This window comes from Peromyscus eremicus, chromosome 10 (genome assembly GCF_949786415.1).
Source record: "Peromyscus eremicus chromosome 10, PerEre_H2_v1, whole genome shotgun sequence".
In the NCBI taxonomy this organism is placed as follows: domain Eukaryota; kingdom Metazoa; phylum Chordata; class Mammalia; order Rodentia; family Cricetidae; genus Peromyscus; species Peromyscus eremicus.
Genome location: NC_081426.1, coordinates 21,648,325 through 21,671,581, shown reverse-complemented (window position 1 = coordinate 21,671,581; position 23,257 = coordinate 21,648,325). Strand labels below are relative to the sequence as shown.

The window sequence follows — 23,257 nt, the reverse complement described above, 5'->3', positions numbered from 1 at the left end:
TGGTTTTCTTTTAGAACACGAAGGCAAGACCCTATTTATTGCTAAAGTCAACGCATGCTTCACACACAATACTTAGTGGAATTGAGATAGAACTGACCTGGAAGCCTCCTTCATGAGGATTAGCTCACACAGCATCCAAGGAGGCTAACACAAGCTTCCAAGGGAGAAAAGTAATCAATACATAACTATAAAATTTAGGAATCACAGCAATGGCAAAGCAAGTAAGATAGCCCAAATAGTGCGATGATTACACATGTCATGGAGGGAAGCAGCAGCTGCCTGGTTTGACTTAAGGCTCTCTCAATAGGAGAGAATCTTTTTAATTATATGCTGCTTTATTAAGTTCTTTTCTTTTTTTTTTAAGTTCTTCTCTCATATATTACATCCCAATCATAGTTTTCCCTCCCTCTCCTTCCCCCAGTATCTGTCCCCTACCTCCCCTCCCTGCCCAATCCACACCCCCATCCACATCCCCTCAGAAAAGAGCAGGCCTCTCAGGGACATCAACCAAACACAGCATAAGAAGCTACAATAAGACCAGGCACATACCATCACATCAAGGCTGAACCAGGCAACCAAGTAGGAGGAAAAGGATCCCACAAGTAGGCAAAAGAGTCAGAGACAGCCTCTGCTCCCACTGTTAGGAACCCCACAGGAACACCAAGCTACTCAGCCATAGCATATATGCAAAGAACCTAGGTCAGACCCCTCTAGGCTCTCTGATCTCTGTGAGCCCCCATGAGTCCCAGTCAGTTGACTGTAAACCTGCCTGATGACGCTATAGGCTCTAGAGTACAACCTACAGCCACCATTTTCTTAAATGCACACAATTCTTAATTGTGCTCTAAGTACTTTTAAGCATTTAATTTGGGGCTTATGGTTTTAGGAGGTTAAAGTCCGTGATGGGAGAGCTGAGAACTTACATATTGATCGACAAGTTAAAAACAGAGAAACATACAGAGAGAGAGAGAGAGAGAGAGAGAGAGAGAGAGAGAGAGAGAGAGAGAGAGAGAGAGAGATTGAGAGAGAGAAAGAACAGGACTCTTGAAATTTCAAGGCCCACCTAAGTGACACACTTCCTTCAGCAAGGCCATACCTCCGAATCCCTTTTGAACATTTCTACCATCTGGAGACCAAGTATTAAAACCTATGAACTTGTGGGGTTCATTCTCATTCAAACCACCACAGGTGCCCAATCCCTACTGATACATCTGCAATTCAACCCCTAAACCGAAGGTTCAGGGAACATTTCAGAAAGGGAAGTAGAAAGATGATAAGAGCCAGAGGACCAAGATGCCTGCTGAGAGACAGTATCTTCTGTACATGATGGAGAAACTGTGCCCTGAAATCCCAACAATATGGCTACCAAAACCAGACCTGCACAATTGGAGCACCAGTGGACATGTCAACATGGATGGGGGAAATCTCATGAGGTCCCACCCCTAAATAATGGCTGCTGCTGAGGAGAACAATCTTCCCCAGGGACAAGCCCCTTGATAGGTAATCCAACCCCAAGTAGTCAGCCCTAAACACATATACATCAAATACTAAATGGACTGAGCAGGGTGTGTGTGTGTGTGTGTGTGTGTGTGTGTGTGTGTGTGTGTGTAATAAAGAAGAGGCCAATCATGTGAAAGAGAGTGGGGGAAACAGGAGGAGTTGGGGGCAGGGAGAAGGAAGAACTTATGTAAATATAGCTCATGGATGAAATTCTCGAAACAAATTCAGATTTTCAGAAAAGGGAGGAAAGTGGAAAAGAGACTGCTGCTGGCGATGGAAGGCGCAGGAGACGGGAGGTCAGAGAGAGGAAAAGAATCAGCAGAGACAAATCTCGTTTGAAAATATTATCATAAAACCTAATTCTTTGTATGTTAATATATCTTTAAAGTTTAAAAAAGAAAGGAAGACCTGGATTCTCTGCTCCAGGAGGCTGAGGCTGTGTGGCTCAGAAGGCTGGGCTCTGCATCTGGGAGGCCAGGACCACAAATGCTTCCCAACTGTGTTAGGATGGGAGGCCAAGGCCCCTTGAGTGATCCCAAGGCACACAGGCATGACTGATCTTGCCCCACGGCAAACAGCCGCTCTGAAAAGCAGGGGTACAATAGACAAAAATATGAGCCCCAACATAGTCATGAACTAAAAATCTGGATGACTTTGTCTTTAAGAGCTGTAAATCAGGAAGATCAAAAACTCATCTTTTGGCAGGGCTAAGGGTGACATTCCAGTGGTAGCTGCCAGGCACCTGGAGGCAATCCATGGCACAGACTGGTCCTCCCAAGCCAGCAGCTGTCACTGCCTCATCAGCCTCAGCTCCTCTATCCTGCACTGGGGGTGGGGAAAGGGCTCTTGGTATCTGCAGACTTGGCCACAGGGTGCCCCTGAGTGTACTTACCTAGTCCTCGCCTTGTTCTCAGCCCTAACTGCTGCCGGGGGATTGCTCTTTTCCATTATGCCCGTTGGATGTGCCACTGGAGGCCAACAGTGGGCTTGGTCAGAACAAAGCTGAAGGGCTGACTCTGAAACCACAATTGCCTGAATCACTTGCATCCTACAGTATCCTGATGAGTCTTAGGACAGAGCTAACTCAGCCGCAGAAGTTCGTCACACGGCTGTCTGCTAAAATGCTTAGAATCAGCGTTAATTTCACTGAAAAGCACAAAACTGGTTTCTGAGGTAGTGCTGCCTTGGTTCCTGCATCCTAGCCCATAACGTATGTGAGCGTTGATCTGCTGAACACCCTCACCAACTTTGCTGCCTATCCTGTCTTAACTTTAGACATGCCAGGAGGTACCTACGGGTTATGGTTTAGATTCATTTCTTTAAAGATGAAAGACACTGTATCTATCCTGTGCTTAAATGCCCATTGTATGTCTTTTCACATGAACTGTCTACTCAAATCCTTTGCCCTTCTCCTTAAGGGCTGTCTTATTTATATGTAAATAGCCATATATGTGCTTAATACATATATTTGGGAGAGTTCTCTACTGGACCTATTTTGCATAGCTTGTGTTTCATGACCTAATATTTAGATCGTTCACAGCATTGTTTGACAATGTCTTAAGTAAAGTTTCTATTGCTGTGATGAAACACCATGACCAAAGCAACTTGGGGAGGAAAGGATTTATTTATCTAACACTTCCACATTGCTATTCATCACTAAAGGAAGTCAAGACAGGAACCCAAACAGGGCAAGAACCTCAAAGCAGGAGCTGATAGAAGCCATTGAAGGATGCTGCTTACTGGCTTGCTTACCATAGCTTGCTCAGCCTGCTTTTTTATAGAACCCAAGACGACCACCAGCCCAAGGATTGAACCACCCACAATAGGCTGGGCCCTCCCCCATCAATCACTACTTAAGAAAATGCCCTGTTGGCTTGACTGCAGCCTGATCTCATGGAGGTATTTTCTTAGTTGAGGTTCCCTGCTCTCAGATGACTTTAGCTTGTGTCAAGCTGACATAAAACTACCCAGCACAGACAAATCATAGTTTTAAATTTTGGTGGACTCCATTCACCTACTTTTCTATCATGGACTGTAGTGTTTGCATAGACTAACAAATGATGAGTCCAGGTCAGAAGCTGGTTTTTTTCTGCATTTCCCTTGGAGATTCTGTATAGTTTAGTCTCTGGTCCATTTGTAGTGATGTTTGGTGATCACATGAGATGAAGATTTAGGTTCCCTGGCATTCCAAATTGATCTCTATGGATTCAGAATCATTTTCTGGGAGAAGAAACATCCTTACTAAGTGTACTGGCTGTATTTTACGTCAACTTGACACAGACCAGAGTCATTTGGGAGTAGGGAACCTCAACTGGGAAAATGGCTCCCATTATATTGGCCTGTGCGCAAGCCTGTGGTGCGTTTTCTTGATTGATGGAGAAAAAGACCTCAAAGCCCACCCCCACAGTAACACACCTCCTCCAACAAGACCCACACTTCCTCCAACAAGGCCACACCTCTTAATAGTGCCACTCCCTTTGAGGGCCATTTTCTTTCAGACCACCACAGGGCCTATAAGAGATCAAGCTGAGCAAACCATGAGGAGCAAGCCAGTAAGCAGCAACTTCTCCATGGCCTCTGCATCAGCTCCTGCTCCAGATTCCTGCCTTGAGGTCTGCCCTCAATTCCTCTCATTGGTGAACTTTAAACTGTAAAAAATCAAACGAATCCTTTCTTCCCCAAGTTGATTTTGGTTATAGTGCTTTATCACAGCAGAAAAAAAAAACAACCCTAAGACACTGAGTTGCCTTCAGCCCCTGGGGTTGAATAAATTCACATTCCTGGGCTCTCATGCGTAGATTCTGCTACACTGATCTATTGATCTATATATCTAACCCTAAAATAAAGCTACACTTTCTTGATTGTTTTTTGTTTTGTTTTTCGCTGCCTTTTTTTTTTTTTTTTTTTTTTTTTTTTTTGTCTTCAAATCCAAGAATCTAAGTTCTCCTACTTTGTGCTACTTTTTTCTTTTAATCTGATTTGGCTGAGTATGGTGGAGCATGCTTTTAATCCTAGTACCTGGAGGCTGAAACAGGAGGATTGCCACAAGTTGTTGAGGTTTTTTGTTTGTTAGGTTGGTTGTTTTAATGTGTATGTTTGTGTATGTGTGACCTCATGTATGTAACTGCCTGAGAAGGCCAGAAGAGGGTGTTGGCGTCCCTGGAGTTAAAGTTTCAGGCCGTTGGGAGCCACCTACTATGGGTGCTGAGAATTAAACTTAGGAAGATCAGAGAATGGTCTTAACTGCTGAGTCACCTCTTCAGCTCCTTCATGATCAATTAAAATCACCGGAAAATAGAGTCTTGAGGAATTGTCTACCTCATGACCTGCAGGGTGTGTCCTAGGGGATTTTCTTAATTGCTTAATTGCTGGGAAGACCCAGCCCACTGTAAACAGCACCATTCCCTAGTCAGGAGGCCCTGAGCTGTATAAGAGAGAAGAAACCAAGCAAGTAAGTATCCCTGCATGAGCTTATTTTTCTCTGTTCTTGGCTGGAGATATGATAGATGTACATACAGGTGCATGTACACATGTGTACGTATGTGTGGAGGTCACAAGACAACTCCAGGTGTCATTTCTCAGGTGCCATCTACTGTTTTCTTTATAATGCAGGGTCACTTATTGGGCTGGTATTTACCAAATATCCTAGATTGACTGTCCAGCAATTCTCAGATGTACAGCCATCTTCACCTCCATAGCACAGGGGTTTAAAAACATGTTCAGATCTGTGTTTACACTATAGATGGAACTTGGGTTCTCCTGCCTACAGGGAATGCACTGTACAGACTGCTCTATTGCCTCAGTTCATGATTACCTATTTCTACAGCTTTCCAAAAACCTAGGACAAGAAAATCATTAACCCTAACTACCCTGGAATGCCTCATGGGTCAGGCTCAATGTCATATTTATCTTTGCTCCCATCTCACTGTCAGAACTGAGCATGGAGTTGCTCAATCCCAAAGTGGAGAGTGATCAGTCCTGGAGTGGAGAGTAATTCAAAGATGTGGAGAGCGGAATTGAGAAATCACCCAGGAGTGGTGCAGTGCTCAGGGAAGGGATTGTTTAAATTTGACTTTGAAGGTGAAACGCTTTTGAGGAAGGACAATAAAGGATGAGTTTCTACTGGTGGAATTCTAAGCCCACAACACAGCATTGCAATGCTGGGGGCAGGAAGATATGGTGATGACAGTCGAGTACCATGAGGAATGCCTAAGTAAAGGCAGAGCTGGCAGGAAAGTCGAGGTAAGAAGTATTAGTGCTCGGAGGAAAAAAAAGAAGTTCAAATGCCATGATAAAGATCTACTCAGGAAGAACAAGCAAACAACAAAAGCAGGCAGAGCACTAGGTTAAGTAGCACTTGTTCATGATTACACACCCCCCTAACATTTTATCTGCTTCTCTTGGACAAGATAGGCTATTAGAAGCCTTATAACAGATAAACTCCATAAGACAACAACAACAACACAATTATTCAGCCTTCCTGTCTTGGTGCTGCTACCATAGAGCTGCTTTCGAGAAGTGCCTCCAGGACACAAAGGACCTCTGAAGTATGTGTCTATCATTCCCTCGGGTGACATCCAGGATTGCCATGGCAGGTGCAAGCTCCTTACTACCGCCATCTACAATGACACTCTTCCCGTCCCTCCATCCCAGCCTAGGGGGTGGGGGCTCATGTGGCTCTGCCCATCTGCAAGTCTCTTCCTCACCAGGGAGCAGGGATCAAGAGAATGGAAGTGGCCATGGGCTCTACGTTTCCTCTGAGGCAGTCACTGTTCACGGGAGAATTGTTGTGCCCCTTCAGGCACGTTCCTGACACTTCTTTCCATATGATTTTAATTTGCAATCCGGTTTCAGAACAAATCTGCTCCTCATATATTTTGCAACTTAATTATCTGATTGACAGAGAGACCTTTTAAAAATACTCATTTGGAAGACAAGGGGATTTAAAAATAGTACTTATATTGATTTAGTAACCTCGGCGTTAAGTGAGGGGAGGGAAGGATTCTAGAAAAGATTCGGCTCCGTTGCTGCAGAGCGCATCCCAGCCTTCTGGTCTCTAGCTGGAGGTGCTCGGAGAACCCCAATTCCTGGACCTCCCCTGCGTCCTCCTTCAGGCCAGCCTGTCACATCCCAGAACAGCAGTCTCCTGGCCTCTCAGGTTGCAGTGTCAACACAACCATGCCATCCCATCACTGGTTTATCGTTATTCTCTGTGTCTATCTCTCCGGAGAGTCTATTCAGCTTACAGAAGGTGGGGTCCATGCCAGTGTCCCTGGCTGCCTCTCCAGGCTTCCAGCTTGGGTTCAATTTCCATTATTACAAATTTTAGAAGGAGCTTCCTGTCCTCCAGACACCTGCAACTTAGTCTCTTGGTCCCTGAAATAAATGCTTCTGGAAGTCACATGCACCAAAGTCCTTCATCTGGTAAACGGTCAGGTGGGATGTTACAGATGTCAATATGGACAGGTAGTAAAAGAGCACAGAGCTCCTATAAGCAACAAGGACAGGGACTATCTTCCTGTGCACACCTCATCAATGTGACTCTAACGGATCCAGTTCTGAGCCGATCTTGCCTCAGAAATCCACAGGAGAGGCACTTGAGGTGGCAAACGCAGGCAGAGTTCATCGTATACAATTGCTTCTTCTCCAGGAAAACTCAGTTGGACTTGCACAGATCTTCACCTGATGGGACCAAGCCCTCCACAATCTGGAAGGACGTCAGCTTTACTCAAAGTGCATTAAGTAAAAATGTTAATCATATCTTTAAAAAAAAAAAATCGCATCGGTTCTAGGCTAGTATCTGAGCATAAAATTAGAAAATGTGGCTTCTCCAAGATGAGGCATAAAATTAATCATCACTAATCCTGTGCAAAATGTTACTGAGAGGACGCTGCTTCACGTGGCCTTCGCTTGACAGTTGTGGGCACTACCCGAGTCCTCATCTCCCTCTCGAGCTGCTCTAAGGAAGCCTTGAAGTGAAGGGCTAGTGCCACCTGTGTGTGACCAGCTCTCAACAGGCGTTCTAGCTCAAGGATGCACTTGAGGACACCCTCCAGGGCTGGCTTTCAATTCAAGTGTTTTTCTCTTCATTTGTTTGTTTTGCTTGCGGGTCTTGAGGCCGTGTTTACTGGGGTTTCAGGACACTGTGATCTGATCTCTGTGGCTCTCGTGGCGCAGTGTTGTGGTGCCGATTTGTGTTGTTACTTTCGTGTTTTCTCTTTCGAATTCTTGCCCTCTAACATCCATCTTGTCGATTTTCAGTTTGCTGGGTTTATTTTGTCTGATCTTGGCACCCTCCTCGCCTCGGTTAGGCCCTGTTTGTCACGTTTTCTCTTCACTTAGCTCCTTTCCAGCCCTATGGCTATCCTTTTCTGTCTTCTTTGTTGCTTTCACTGTTGGCTTCTGGGTCAGTTTTCCATCTTACTGACTCTTTTGTCTTTCTCTACTGTGGGAGGATGTTTATGTAGATAATTCTTTTCAACATGTTATTCCAGTTAGTCCTTCTTGTAACTCATTTTAGTGTTTTCATTTGTCACAGTTTATGTCTTCTCTCAAAGGCCTGTGTGCTAAGGCGCAGTGCCTGCCTTGGCACTATTGAGCAAAGGTGGGGCCTTTAAGAGCTGGACCTAGTGAGACATGTTAGGTTACTTGGGGCCTCTTTTTTGAAGAGATTTACGTGATGCTGGCTTCTTCTTCTTTCACTTCTTGGCCACAATAAGGGCAGCAACTCCACCATGCACCTTAATTACAATGCACTGTTTTGTCATAGGCCCAAAAGTGTTAGGTCTACCTAGCCTTGCACTGAAATCTTCCAGACCCAAAATCCAGATAAACTTTTCTTTTAAGTTGATTGTGCAAGGTATTTTGTTATAGTAATGGGAAGCTTAATAACTGTTATAGAATATTATTTTAAGGTGTATTACCCTTGTTTTGCTGCATTTGTTTAACTCTGTGAAGCTGTGTTAATTTGCCTGTCTAAAACACCTGATGGTCTAATAAAGAACTGAACGACCAATAGCGAGTCAGGAGAAAGGATAGGCAGGGCTGGCAGGCAGAGAGAACATATAGAGGGAGAAAGCTGGGAGGAGGAAGAAGGAAGAAGGAGTGAGAAAAGGAGGACTCCAGGGGCCAGCCACCCAGCTACACAGCAAGCCACTGAGTAAGAGTAAACTTTACAGAAGTACGAGAATGGGAAAAGCTCAGAGGCAACAGGTAAACAGGATAATTTAAAGATAAGAAAAACTGGCAAGAAACAAGCCAAGCTAAGGCTGGGCATTTATAATTAAGGATAAGCCTCATGTGTGATTTATTTGGGAGCTGGGTGGTGGCCCCCCAAAAGAGCAAAAATAAACAACAACAAATAACATAGAATATACCTGAGATACTGTTGACAATACTATGGAAGTAGTTTAGAAAGAGGAGTCTAGAAGATGCCTAGCATGCTGAAAGGTGTAGCATCCTATAAACCAAACTTATTGAATGGTTATGATGGGCTCAGAAGTCCAGAGTGCAGATGGGAATGCAGACTGTAAATGTGATATTAGCATTGGAAATGGACTAGAGGCCATGGGCACTGCTATGACAAAGAATCAAGATGAGCCTGATCTGTGCCCTGATCCTGAAGGGAGTTAGGTTTAAAACACGCAGACTAGTTTATCCCTCATAACAAGTTCGATCTCTCTTTCACAGGGGTCACCTAAGACCATCAGAAAACACATATGTTTACATTATGATTCATAGCAGTAGCAAAATTACAATTATGAAGGAGCAATGAAGATAATTTAATGGTTGGGGGTCACCACAACATATGGAACTATATTAAAGGGTCACAGCAGCAGGAAGGTTGAGAGCCACTGTCTCATAGGAAATTTCAAGACAGAACACTGCTCAGGCCATGGCATGGTTAATCGCTGGCTGCATTACACAAATCTGTAGTGCAGATCAGAAAAGAACAGCAGAAAGCTTCAGGAAACTTGTATCTTGATGAGACAATGATCCAATGTACAAAAGCAGTCAAAGACAATGCAGCTGCTAAAGATGCCGCAGAGGAACGGAGTCGCTGCCTCAGAAACGAGAGAGACTGAGCAGAAAGCTCAGAAATCAGCAAGACCACTGCCCTCTTGGGTTCTTCACAGATGAAGAAATGTGAACTTGTCCCAAAGATTCCAAGGATGGACTATCTGAGATTACCTGAGCCAGCAAGGTACTCGGGGGCCACTGCAACGTCAGATCAAGTGTGTCCAGGCACACATCATGCTGGCTACAGACCTGAACACAACCCACAGCATGCAAACATGTAGAAGCTAAGGAGCTGGAGTGATGGCTCATCATTTAAGACCACTGGCTGCTCTTACAGAGGACTTAGGTTCAATTCCCAGTACACACATGGAATTGAACATACCTCACTCACGACCATCAGTAATTCCAATTCCAGGAGATCTAGTGCCCTTCAGGAGATCTGGCTTTTTCAGGCACCCATGTATGCAGTGTGCACACACATACATACAGGCAAAGCACTCATACACACCAAATAAAAATGAATAAATCTCTTCTAAAAGTAGGAGCTTTGAGGTAGTGGAAGCTTTGCTGAGATCTGAAAGTGAAGCCTATAGGGCAGACGGTGTGTGGTTAGGTCCAAGTCCCCGAAGTCCAGCCCAGACAGGGATTTCGTGGAAAAGAGGTTGGAGCTGCAAGGGGGACCCCAGGAAAAAAGAGAAGCTGGGAATATGGGGTACCAGACAAGAGAAGTTCTCAGTGCTGTGCAAAGCCAGCCACAGAAGGTATGTGCCCTCATCACAGCTGGAGGGTTAGAGATGTCAGAGCCCTTGGGAGGCCACTGGAAGCACAGTGAGCTCTCAAGGCTGGGCAAGATCTATTGGATTGAGCGCTGACCTGCTGCAGCCTTGCTTCCGTCTGGTCCCTCCTTTCTAGTCCCTGTTCCTTCTCTATGAAGAACTGTTGCACCATTGTATCTTGCAGGCATGTAAGTTGGGTTCTTCTGGGTTTTGGGGGTTTTATGAGGGGGTTGGGGACAGATTTTCGAGACAGGGTTTCTCTGTGTAGTTTTGGTGCCTGTCCTAGAGCTCGCTCTGTAGACCAGGCCAGCCTCGAACTCACAGAGACCCGCCTGGCTCAGCCCCCCAAGTGCTGGGATTAAAGGCATGTGCCACCACCACCCGGCTGGGTTCTTCTGTTTAAAAGGATCCTGGCCAAGCTGGTCTTGTGTCTTAGAGGAGATGTTGGACTTGGTCTTGTGAGCAATGCTAGAACAGCTAAGACTTTGGAGACACTAATAGATGAATGCACATTACTCATTGAAAGTGAGACTTGAGCCTTTGGGGGGCCAGGGGTATAATGTTATGGTTTATGCATAACAGGTCCCCAGAGGTCTATGTGTTACATGCTGAGACTCTGCTGGGGTGCTTTTGTGAAAACCTGAAGAGACGGAACCTACTGAACGGTCTTGTCATTGGAGGTGTGTCCTGTTAATGGCTGTGGGATCTTATCTCTTCCTCCTGTCGCTCATTTCTGGCTGCCATGAGAGGGTGGCTTTGCCTACACTCTGTTGCACTGCCTTGCCATGAACCTCCAAGAGATGGACTCTCCTAACCCTGGACTGAAATTCCCCAGAATGATAAACCTGTCCTCTTTTTAAGTTGATTGGCTCAGATCATTTACGACAGCAATGAGAAGGTGACGGACACAATTTTCTATTCAATTCTAAAAGCACTTTCTCCTTAACATTTTGTCCTTCCTCTTATTATTTTCTTAACATTTGGTTTCCTTTGCTGTTTGCTTTCATATGCCTCTCTGTGGCTCTCCTTCAAGTGAAGCCTGGGACTTAAATTTGACTACAGATCAGACTAAATGGGGCAAGAAATTCGGCTGGATTCTTATTTTCCTGTATCTTTAACTAAAATTCTGCATATATGCCCTTCCATCTTTAAATCTTGACATGTCATCATGCAAACAGGAGAAGCAGGGCTCCAGAGCACCTGCCTGAGATGAGAACACAGCACCCATGGGCTCTACAAAACCATGCTTCTCCAAACTTGTTCTTTCTCAGCACCACCCCTGAACTCACCCAGGCAGCCTCTCCCTCTAGATCCTCTTTGAAATTTCCACCAACTATTAATGCACTCAAAAAGCCTGAGCAAGTGAGTTCAAAAATAGGTGGCCATAAGCCTTGCCCTCCCTCTAGTTGGCCTCCGCTCCTCCAGTCTACCTTCCTGAAAGGCCCAGGTTATGCAGTATGAACTTCTGAGTAAACTTGTTCTCCATAAGATCCAATTTCTTGGCCAAGTGGAAGGGAATCCCACACAGGGAAACACTTTGATACCAGTATTCATGTGTCTCGTTTGATCTGCCATCTCCAGAAGCAGCAAGACAATAGAGCCTTCCCACCTGGGCTCGTGGACCAGGTGGCCCCACAAGGGGCATATAGTCTACCACTCACAGGTGTACAGGCTATGGAATGTTGCCAGGCCACCCCCCACCCCAGCTTCCTACAGTGACTGAGAGCTGTACCATGAAACCATATCCAGACCAGACTGAGTAGGCAACTCAATTTGATTGACCAAAAAGGTCCTGGAACTCTCCACAGACCCTGGCAGGCAAAGCTTGAAGAGAAGAGACCCTGAAGCCTTGGCCAACGTATGGCATATTCCTAAGCTTCTGCCGTATCCTGAGGCTAGCTCAAGATTGGGGACCTCAGAAGAAGGTGAACGGTCCACAACAATGGAATTCAAGGGGAACTGGTTAAGACAGAAATATCCAGGAAAGCACTTGGCTTTGGCGCCTGACCTTTATAAACAGTGAGTAGAGTGCATTAATTCCCACCACTACCTCCCATATTGTCTGCCAAAGCAGGTGTCTCAAGATAATGACCTTCTGTCAGTGTTTTAGATCTCAATAGCAGCCATAGCAAACCGGCACGCTGGGCGGCTTACCCCACAGAAATCTCTCCCGGTCCCGGACACCGATGTGTGGCAGAGTTGCCTTCTCCTGAGCCCTTCTCCTAGGCTTGAAGGTAGCATCTTCTCCCATGTATCCTTGGATGGCTTTTCCATCATATCTGTACCTGTGTATTAATCTCCTTTTTCTTAATCAGAGAAAACACATTTGCAAACACAGTCTCTTTCTGAAGTGCTGAGGGTTAGGACTTTAATACACTAGCTTGAGAGGGGACATGATTCAGTCCCTAACTATTGCCAAACACAAAGCCGAAGTACTCGGTCTCTGTCAGATCAATCTGAGTTCAGTGCTGTAGGTGCAGTGGGCACCTCTACTGAGGAGGGCCACACTAGGAAGTCTGCCAACTCATGCAATGAGTTCTTTGGCCTTCTTAGATGTGTCTTGGGTAGGTCCACCCTGCCCATTCTGGACATGGTCACAGGGGGCAACTCTTATGAGATCCTCCAAGATCTGCCAGGCCAAGCTCTTAAAGGAAAGCCCATCTCCTCCAGGGGTTCTGGATCTCTTAGCGCTTGGGCTCCATTTTCCCAGCCAATTCCAAAACGTCAAATGTTCTGCAGAACTGGCCTCATCTCTCCTCATATCCTTTGGGATTATGTCTGAGAAGTGTTTACTTCCTGTTTTCATTGGTCGTCTGTTTTAAAACTCTCAGCTAGGAACCTGAAGAAAAGCCTGAGCTCTAAGCACAAACACCAGCTGAAAGGCATCTGCTACCGTCATCACATGACAACGGTGATCACGTGAAAATCTGTGCAAACAGCTTCTCGGTTTGAGGTTCTCACCTATTACATGAACCGATTTTTTTTTTTTTTTAATGAAAAAGAACAAATCACTTTTGTCTTGAGAAAATGGCTGAGGGGATCACTGAATACATACTAACCAAAATCTACATTAGTAATGAAAACTAGCACCCACCACTGTAGTCAGAGGCAGCACACCCAGCTCATTACACTGAGACATGTTTATCCCTCTGTGGTTCAATAGAGCCCTGTGATTCCACTCATCTTCAATGCTTGTTGAGACCTGGGGTGGGAGTAGCCACGGGCACTTGATGGGTCCATGGTCAGTGTGAGGTGGGAAGGCTCAGCACAAGCAAAAAGCAAAAAGCCCAAGCAACAGATCCCCACAGTGTAGAGGCCATGTACCAATGCATATGACCTAGTCTGGTATGTTTAGTGATATTAAAAATATCAAGAGAAGTGGCAAGGACATCTGCCATAGGGACTCCTTCTGGGGGCAGGGGAGCAATGACCACACAGATCCCTGTGTTTAATCAGTTCATTCTTATGTAAGCCAGGAAGACATTGCCAAGTCTGTGGCAGGCAGAAGCACCCCTTCTTAATAGTGAAAAGTAAACATAAGGCTTGATGGGAGATCGCAGACTCACTGAGCAGCCCTCTCCTGGAGGCAACTGGGGTCAGATACGGAGTTTCCAGGTCTGAGTGCTGTGAGCAAGCGACATGAGAATTACAGACGGACTCACTTCTGTGGCTTCACAATATCAGAACTTAGTGATTAGCAAAACCTCCCAAGCCAATAGTCATCAGTTTTGTTTGCTTTAACTCACCAAGCACTCCTTGTTTCACATATTATTGCAGCCCAAGCTGGCATTGAATATTACGCTATGGACAAGGATGACCTTGAACTCTTGATCCTCTTGTTTATGCCTCTCAAGTGCTAGATCTTTCTCCCTGATAGATCTGCCTCCTTCTGGTTCTGTCCCTTGCTCCTCTAGAGTTGCCTGGTGTGCCAATATGCCCACTACCATGCCTGACCCAGGCACACAGCTGCCAGGGATGGGGGCAAAATAAATTGCATCCCTCACAGTTTTCACAGAGCCTGCCTTCACCCCACAGCTCATACCTAAGCTTGGTACATGCACCCCACCCTTTCATACAGGGGGAAGCTTTGAATAAGCTGCCACTCTGTATCCCTTGCCCTCTGCTGCCCCTCCACCCTGCCTACCACGCGGCTGCTGGACCTCAGGATATTTGTAGAAAGAAGGAAGCATCCCCAAACCACTGATTTCTAGGAACTTGGACCTTGATTCCAGGAACAGTGTTGTAGGAGAAGCAGGGACCGCAGCATCTCTGGAAGGCACGTCTGCACAGCTGTCGGATCAGAGGGCAACTCTGGGTTTCTTTCCTACTGTTCCTAGTTAGGTCCTTCCTCTTCTAGCATTTAGATTGTTTTTAGGATGAACCTCCAAGATAGATGTCTCCACCAAAAAAAAAAAAATCTTTCTCTAATTTTGTCTCTCCCTCCGGTGCAATCCTGTAGTCAGGGCAAATCTGAGCTAAGAGGCCCCAGCCTCATTGTTTATAGGAAGGACTTTACCAAAGATAACAACAGGATGGTTTGTATAGGAAGGAGAGGCTGCCAAGTCTCACACACAGGTTTCCAGAATCACAGTGCAACTGAATTTTTGGCCGCCTTTGCTGAGATCATTTAAACCTGCATGCACAATTATTATGCATCAACAAACACTGTAAATTTAAAAGAGAGAGGACACCCATTTTCTTCCCTGGTGCCGGATGATTTTAATGGAATAGAACCACTGACACAATATACTGTGCATGTATATGTAATGTTATGTATGTTTTACTATTATACGTATTACGATTCATCTCATCATATCTCAGATGAGGGATCTGGAAGGGGAAAGTTGGGCATGGAACAAATTATAGGAAAATGACTTATAATTTGTAACCAAATTAATGGGTTCTTATTTTTACATCATATTCCAACATAAATTTCCAATTAATCACAAAATTCAATCTAGCGTATGCTATCAAAGTGACTTACGGTGGATAATGGACATATGAAGCATGAAGCAATGAAACATTAAAATGAAAACAAAATGAAAAACCTGGTCTCATAGTATTACATCTTTATATATTACAAATAAAATACCAAATATTTGTGCAAAATATTTGCAACTTTTATATCAAAAACTATGCGAATTATGTATAGAATTTGCAAACAAAATGTATTATACCCTAATATGCAAGATAAACACATACATGTTGTAGAATATTATTTTAAGGTGTGTTGCTTTTGTTTATGTTGCCTTTGTTTAACTCTGTGAAGCTGTGTTACTTCGCCTGTCTAAAACACCTGATTGGTATAATAAAGAGATGAATGGCCAATAGCAAGGCAGAAGAAAGGATAGGCAAGGCTGACAGGCAGAGATAATAAATAGCAGGAGAAATCTAGGGAAAGAAGTAGCCAGAGAAGGAGGAGGACTCCAGGGGCCAGCTACCCAGCTTCACAACCATCAACGGAGTAAGAAAGAAAGGTATACAAAAATAGAGAAAGGTAAAAGCCCAGAGGCAAAAGATAGATGGGTTAATTTAAAGTTACGGAAAGCTGCCTAGAAACAAGCCAGCCTAAGGCCAGGCATTTATAATTAAGACTAAGCCTCCATGTGTGATTTATTTGGGAGCGGGGTGGCAGGCCCCCCCCAAAAGAGCAAAAACAAACAATAACACTCACACACACTTGTGTACATGAAAATATGTGAAAAAGAGGAAATGTGACGGATAACAAAAATACGGAGAGGACAGATAAAGTGGTACATATCTGTAATTCAAGCATTGGAGAGGTAGATACAGTAAGATTGCATTTGAGGCCAACCTGGGATGCATATAATAAAACCCTGTCTCAAAAATTAATCAGTTGGGCCAACAAGATGGCTCAGTAGGTAAAAGTGCCTGCTACCTAGCCTGATGACTGGAACTCAGTGCCCAGGACTCAGATGGTAAAAGGAGAGATGTGACTCCATGACTCCAGCAGGTCATCCCCTGCCTCCTCTCTGGCCAAGCACCCTCCCCCTGACACACATACAGAGAGAGAGAGAGAGACAGAGACAGAGACAGAGAGACAGAGAGAGACAGACAGACAGAGACAGAGAGAGACAGAGAGACAGAGAGAGAGGATTTTCAGCCAGTGATGAGCAATGAGGATCTCCGAACATCTAGGACAAATGTAGCAAGATCAGGTGTAAGACAAAGCAATCCCAAATGAAGTGGAAGTCTGAGCTGTGTCGCCTGCTGCCAACACTAAGACTGGTCCCTGCTGCATACATACAGTCCAAGTTCCGGGAAGCAATAAGAAGTAAGGTGCCCTGAGATGGGATGTGGGGAACTGTTTCTGGGGCTCTGAGTGTAGTATTTACAAAACAAGGATCGTTGATTTTGTCTACAATGCATCCAATCTTGCTGGTCCTCACCAAGACCCTGGTGCAGAATTGCATCGTGCTTATTGACAGCCCATGGTACTGACAGTGGTCGAGTCCCACTATGTGCTGCCTCTGGGGTATCAGGAGGGGCCAAGCTGACTCCTAAGGAGAAAAGATTGTAAACCAAAAACAATCAAAGCAAGTTCAAGAGAAATATGATGAAAGAAAAAAGAATGCCAAAATTAGAAGTCTCCTGGAGGAGCAATTCCATCAAGACCAGGCCAGTGTGGCACAGCAGGGTGTTATGTGCTAGCGGCCAAGGAGCTGGAGTCCCAGAAAGGCAAATTTGCCATCATCTTTAGCTCATGTGATAAAGGCGTTTATTGTTCTGTGTTTAATAAATAAATCAATCTTGGGCTGAAGAGATGGCTCAGTAGTTAAGAGGACTTGTTGCTCTTCCTGGGGACCTACATTCAGTTCCAACACATGCTGGATGGCTCACAACAGCCTCTAACTCCAGCTCCAGGGAACTCAATGCCTTTCTCCAGCCTTTGTGGGCATCTGCACACATGTGGTACATACACATACAGATGCATACGTATGCATTTATATAAAAATGTTTAAAATATTTTAAAAGTAAATAAATTTCTTCCTTAAAGATATTTTCTGTTGCGTTGACTCACAGCTAGATCACTGTCATATAAACATTTTCTAAGCAGAAATAAGAACTGAGATTTTTTTTAAGGCACAAAAAGGTTATTTTGCAGCATATTCATAACAGCAAAGCAGTAGAAGCAAATGAAGTATAAATAGCAGTTTGCAAAAGAAGTTGACCAATGAAGCCTATCTCACTGTATTTGTGTCCTAGTATAATTATCTTCCAGGTGAACGCCTTAAGTCCCGTGCAGGTAACAGAGTGTGGCCGAAGCAACCTGTATGACTTCCACAGTTGTGCCCTGAAGGAATTGGAAGCTTCTGCCTCATTCATGTAGAATATGGATTCTGTGGAATTCCAGCCACCAGATCCAACATCTGACTTCCCTGAGACAGCCATGATGTAAGGAAGCACAAGCAGATGCATGAAGTCTGAATGGCGTGGTTGGGATGTGGGTACTCCCTCAACTGTTCATGGATTGGAAGCTTGGTTCCAGGATGGTCGGGTTGAGCCATGGTGAATGAGAGGCATGTGGATCATTAGGGGCATGATTCTCAGAATAGGCTAAGAGAATGGGCTAAGACAATTCTCAGAGAACCCTGAATTAGTTCTCAAGAAAGTATCTTTATAAAGGAGCCCTTCCCCTAACGATAGCCCCTGCCTGACGATGTGATCTCTGTGTTTCACACACTCCGGCATTGTGTTGTGTTCAGAGGTCCCATCATAACTGCGTTCTCAGCTCCGCTTGAGCAGCCAGAGGAGCTGTTGAGGGAAAACCCACTCGCTCACACAAACACCCAGAGAAAACTGGATGTAATTTTCTCTACTAACCGATACATTTGGGTGGCTTATTGTATGACAATATCCCCCCACTCAATAAACTCTTAATGGTTACCAGATTTGAATTTCATAGAAAATGCTTACAGCATACTATTTATACAAATATAGATAAATCTATACTACTGTGGTGATTTGAATGTAATTGGCCCCCATAATCTCATAGGGAGTGGCATTATTCAGAGGTGTGGCTTTGTTGGAGTGGGTATGGCCTTGTTGGAAGAAGTGTGTGGCTGTGGGGGCAGGCTTGAGGTTTCTTATGGTCAGGATAACAGCCAACTTCCTGTTACCTCTGAGTCAAGATGTAAGCACTCTCAGCTCCAGCACCATGTCTGCCTGCATGCTGCCATGCTCCTTACCGTGACAGACTAAACCTCTGTACTGTAAGTGAGACACCACAATTAAATGCTTCCTTTATAAGAGTTGCTGTGGTCATGGTGTCTCTTCACAGCAGTAGAAATCCAAACTAAGACAACTACTTTAGGCACCTTTTAAACATGGTCTCAGCTGTGTAAAATGTCTTAGCGTCTGGTCCACTGCTGTAAAGAGACAGCATGACCAAGGCAACTTATAAAAGAAAGCATTTAATTGGAGGCTTGCTTACAGTTTCAGAGGACGAGTCCATGACCATCATGATGGGGAGCATGGAAGTAAGCAGGCAGGCCTGGCATTGGAGCGGTAGCTAAGAACTTACAACCTGAACCACAGGCACAAGGCAGAGAGAGAAAGACTGGGCCTGGCATGGGCTTTTGAGACTTCAAAATCATCACCAGTGACACACCTCCTCCAACAAGGCCACACCCCCTAATCCTTACAAAACAATTCCACCAACTAGGAACCAAGCATTCAAGCCTATGAGTCTGTGGAGGCCATTCTCATTCAAACCTCCACGTAAAGAACAAGCTGGGCATGGTGATGCGCACCTTTAATCTCAGGACTCATGAGACAGATACAGGTGGATCTCTGAGTTCTAGGCCAGCCAACAAGCCCTGGGATAGCCAGGGCTACATAGAGAAACACGTCTTAAAAAACAAAAAATAAAAATAAATAAAACGTACAGCAAAGACATTTACTACCCTCACATTTGTCCCAGGTAGTAAAACTACAAGTGACCTGTGTTCTAATTCATTTTATGTTCTGTGTCTTTTAACTTGTTAGTGTATGAGAGAAGATGCACAAAAGCCTCTTTCTTTTTTTTAGTTACACAGTTTATTTACTATGTGAAGTTATGTAACTATGAACATGTTGCACATTGCAACTAAAAGTCATAATGGAAAGAGAAGACCACAACAGGGCTGCAGCAGTGAGCACACAACCAACCAGAGAAGAGCAGGGGAAGTGGGGATGGAGATGGAGGGTGTTTCGTATAAAAGGGAAATGTCCTTGGGAATCTTAACAAAGAAAAGAATCTTCTACATCGGGAGACAGACACCCAAAGACAACATAACAAGTGTTTTAACTCACCCTGTCCTCAGATCCTGCAAGAGCTACATAAAAGAAGTAGTACACTCTAGCAGGCAATTCTGTAAAGTCGGGTGTAGAGATTCTAAAACTATGACTAATTAGCTTTGCTTAGCAAATTCTATTAAGTCAAAAGTCCTTCATTAGTGTCATAATAGTACTACTAGGAAATCTCCCTCAAACCATGTTTATGTCAACAGCGTTCAGATTGACCCGCCAACTCAAAAAATCACCTTTTCTAATTTTATTTGGATCTGTGGTACCTAATATTTATAAAAATAATAAAAAAAAAAAAAGAAAGGAAGAAAACAAACAAAAGACCCACCCCCCAAAAAAAGAATAAAAAGGCAAAACATAAGAAACACACACCTATAAAAAAACAAAATCTGAGCTTCAACATACAAGCAAAATACCTGTAAGACAGAAAAGGCCCAAAGGAGGTAATAATACAAAAGCCTCTCTTAGGGCTTCACCCAGCCACTGATAGAAACAGATGCAGACCCACAGCCAAACATTAGGCCACACTCAGGGAATCCTGCAGAAGATGGGGAGGAAGGATTGTAGGAGTCAGAAGGGTCAAGGACATCACAAGGAAACCCACAGAATCAACTAACCTGGGCTCATAGGGTCTCACAGAGACTGAACCCTGCATGGGACTGACCTAGGCCCTCTTCTTATATGGCTCAGATGTGTAGCTTGGTCTTCTTGTGGGACTCCTAACAGTGGGAGCAGGGGTGGTCTTTGACTCTCTTGCTGGTTTGGGGGACCCTACTTCTCGTACTGGTTTGCCTTGCCCAGCCTTAATATATAGGGTGGTGCTTGTCTTAGTGCAACTCGATAGGCCATGTTTTGCTGATGTCCATTGGAGGCCTGCCCTTTTCTGAACAGAAATAGAAGAGGAGAGGATGGGGGGGGGGGGAGGCTGCGGCGGGGAACCCTAGGAGAAGAGGAGGGAGAGGAAGCTGCTGCAGTCGGGATGTAAAATAAATAAATAAAATTTCAAAGCTTCTCATGTAGCATGTAATATATGACTCAAATAGCTGCCCCTTGCTTTATATATTTCTGTGCTAAATGACAAAATAACTGTTGTTATTCTAGAAACAGTTACTGCCAGGGTCACTGGGTTTTAACGAACAAACCCCTGAAGACAGATCCAGTTCATGCCACTGTGACCTACAAGATTTTTTTCCTTCTCCCCAAAAGAGAAATGAACTCAAGTTTACTTTCTGAGTCTTCCTTCAAAACACCTGTGCCTTCCTTCCCAGACACTCTTTCTCATTTAAGGAAGAAGTCCCATGCTGTAAAATGCACTGATTTTTAGTGTCACCAAGATGGACAACCTGCATCATGCTCTCATCCCCCAAGCATTATCATCGTCACTCCGGAAACTGTTCTCAGTAAGTTGCTCTGCTATGCCCACCCTGTTCTGGACATTTCCCATAAATGCCATCACACAGAGTGCCGTGTTTATTTCAGACATCTTTCACCCATCATGTCTTTTTCTCGAGGTCTGTCTTTGTCAGAGCACATCAGCTTTTCATGGATCAGTATTCATTTTCCAGATCTGTCACTCCCTGACCCATCGGTTAATAGGTAATTGGGTTTTCACTTTGGGTTGTTATGGATTCACCGCCATGAGCAACTCTGTAGAAGTCTGTGCAGACCTCTTGTGCTGGCTAGTTTTATGTCACCTTGACACAAGCTAGAGTTGCCTGAAAGGAGGGAGCCTCAGCTGAGAAAATGCTTCCATAAGATTGTTCTGTAGGCAAGCCTGTAAGGCATTTTCTTAATTGGTGATTGATGTGGAAGGTTCCTGCTCATCATGGGTGGGACCATCCCTGGGCTGGTGGTCCTGGATACTGTAAGAAAACAGGCTGAACAAGCCAGTAAGCAGCATTCCTCCATGACCTCTGCATCAGCTCCTGCCTCCAGGTTCCTGCCCGGTTTGAATTCCTGTCCTGATTCCTTCAATGATGAACAGTGATGTGGGTGAGTAAGCCAAATAAACCCTTTTCTCCCAACCTGATTTTTGGTCATGGTGTTTCATCACAGCAATAGAAAGCCTAACTAAGACATCTCTCTTTTTTAATTTGCTTTCATCACACCTCGGAGCAGAGCTGCCGGGTCAGATGGGGACCATGTGTTTCGCTCTTCAGCAGCCAGGCTTTTTTCATTCTCCATTCCCACTGGCCTTGGCTGAGGTCCCAGCCTCTCCAAACTCTCATCACCACAAGTTACTGCTAACCTTGTTGGTGTTGGTCATCCCAAGGGAGATGTATTGGCATCTCATGGTCGTCTGGTTCCACATGACCTTAATGATTAACATTGGTAAGTGGTTCTCCATCCATGAATTAGTGTAGGTCTTTTGAAATCTTTTGCCCATTTATAACTGGGCAGTTTCTCTTTGTTGGTAATGAGTTACAAAGATTTCTCACATATTCTAGCTCCACCAATCCTTAGTATTTTTTCAAGTTCTATCTTCCTTTCTTGGAAATATCACAGAGGCCAGAAGCATCAGATCCCCCTGGAGCTGGAGTTATGGTGGTTGTGAGTTTCCTGATGCTGGGAACTGAACTCTGGTCCTCTGAAAGAACAGTGTGTGTTCTTTACTGCTGAGCCATCTCTCCCACCCATTATTTGTGTCTTGGTATCCTAAGAAGCCACCACCTACTCCAAGGCCACTAAGACTCATGACTATGACTTCTCAGAGTTTTATTTAATACTTAGATTTTTTTGATCCATTTTAAGTTGGGCTTTATAGGAGGTAAAAGCCTAATTATGTGTTACATATGTTCAGTCACATTTGCTGAAAATACTTTTTTTCCTCTACTGAAGTTCACGGGCACCTTGCTGCACAGACCTTTTTCTGGATTGTCAAAATGACTCTACTCGTCCCTGTCTTTCCAAGTCCTGACCCACAAGGCCTTTAGAGTAAGTTTTGAAGTGGGGAAGTGTGAGAATTTCAACCTCTTTCATGGGTTGTCCCTTTATCACCAAAGACTTCCATAGTGAGCATCAAGGTCCCAATATTTCATTAGCTTTACTAATAGGTACTTTGTTTATGTTTTTATCAATAGGAATATTAATTCATACTTTGGATGGTCCAATGGCAGCATTCAGAAGGATGATGTTTATTTGATGTCCTGTAATGTAGTCTAACTCTTTCACTGTCTCTAATAACTTTCGAGTGTGTCTTTGGGCTTGCTGTACCCTAGATCATGCCATTGGAAAACAGGTTACTTTTCTTTCTTCTGTCCAATCTATCCAGATTGGATCCATTTTTTGTTTCTCCATAGTTTATGAACTCAGTTTCATTTAATGTTTTAGTCATTCCTGATTGAAGCCAGAAGTATGTTTTCCAGCTTATAAAGCTTAGAGTGAAAGCCATGAGCTCTCCTTGAAAAGTGGGACATGTCTCAACCCTGAGAGTGTCCCTGGAAACAGCCTCTCAGGTTGGTACCTCATGTCGCTGCCAGAGCCGAGAGTCTCTGTAGCTGAGTGTCTTTTATGAAAATGTAGGTCTAGAGTTTGAATATCCCCCAGCCTGTTCCCCAGGTTACCTCACTTACAGAACTGGGCCTTAAGTGGGTCCTTGGCCCTGTAACCCACCTTCCCTCTTCCTGTATCATACAGACTTAATTTGCACCCTC

At 44.4% G+C, this 23,257-nt stretch overlaps 1 pseudogene; it reads left to right on the top strand.

Annotated features, from left to right (window-relative positions):
* The first annotated feature begins 8,988 nt into the window (after positions 1 to 8,988).
* On the top strand, positions 8,989 to 17,059 carry LOC131920876 (small ribosomal subunit protein eS8-like; annotated as a pseudogene).
* The last annotated feature ends 6,198 nt before the right edge of the window (positions 17,060 to 23,257 follow it).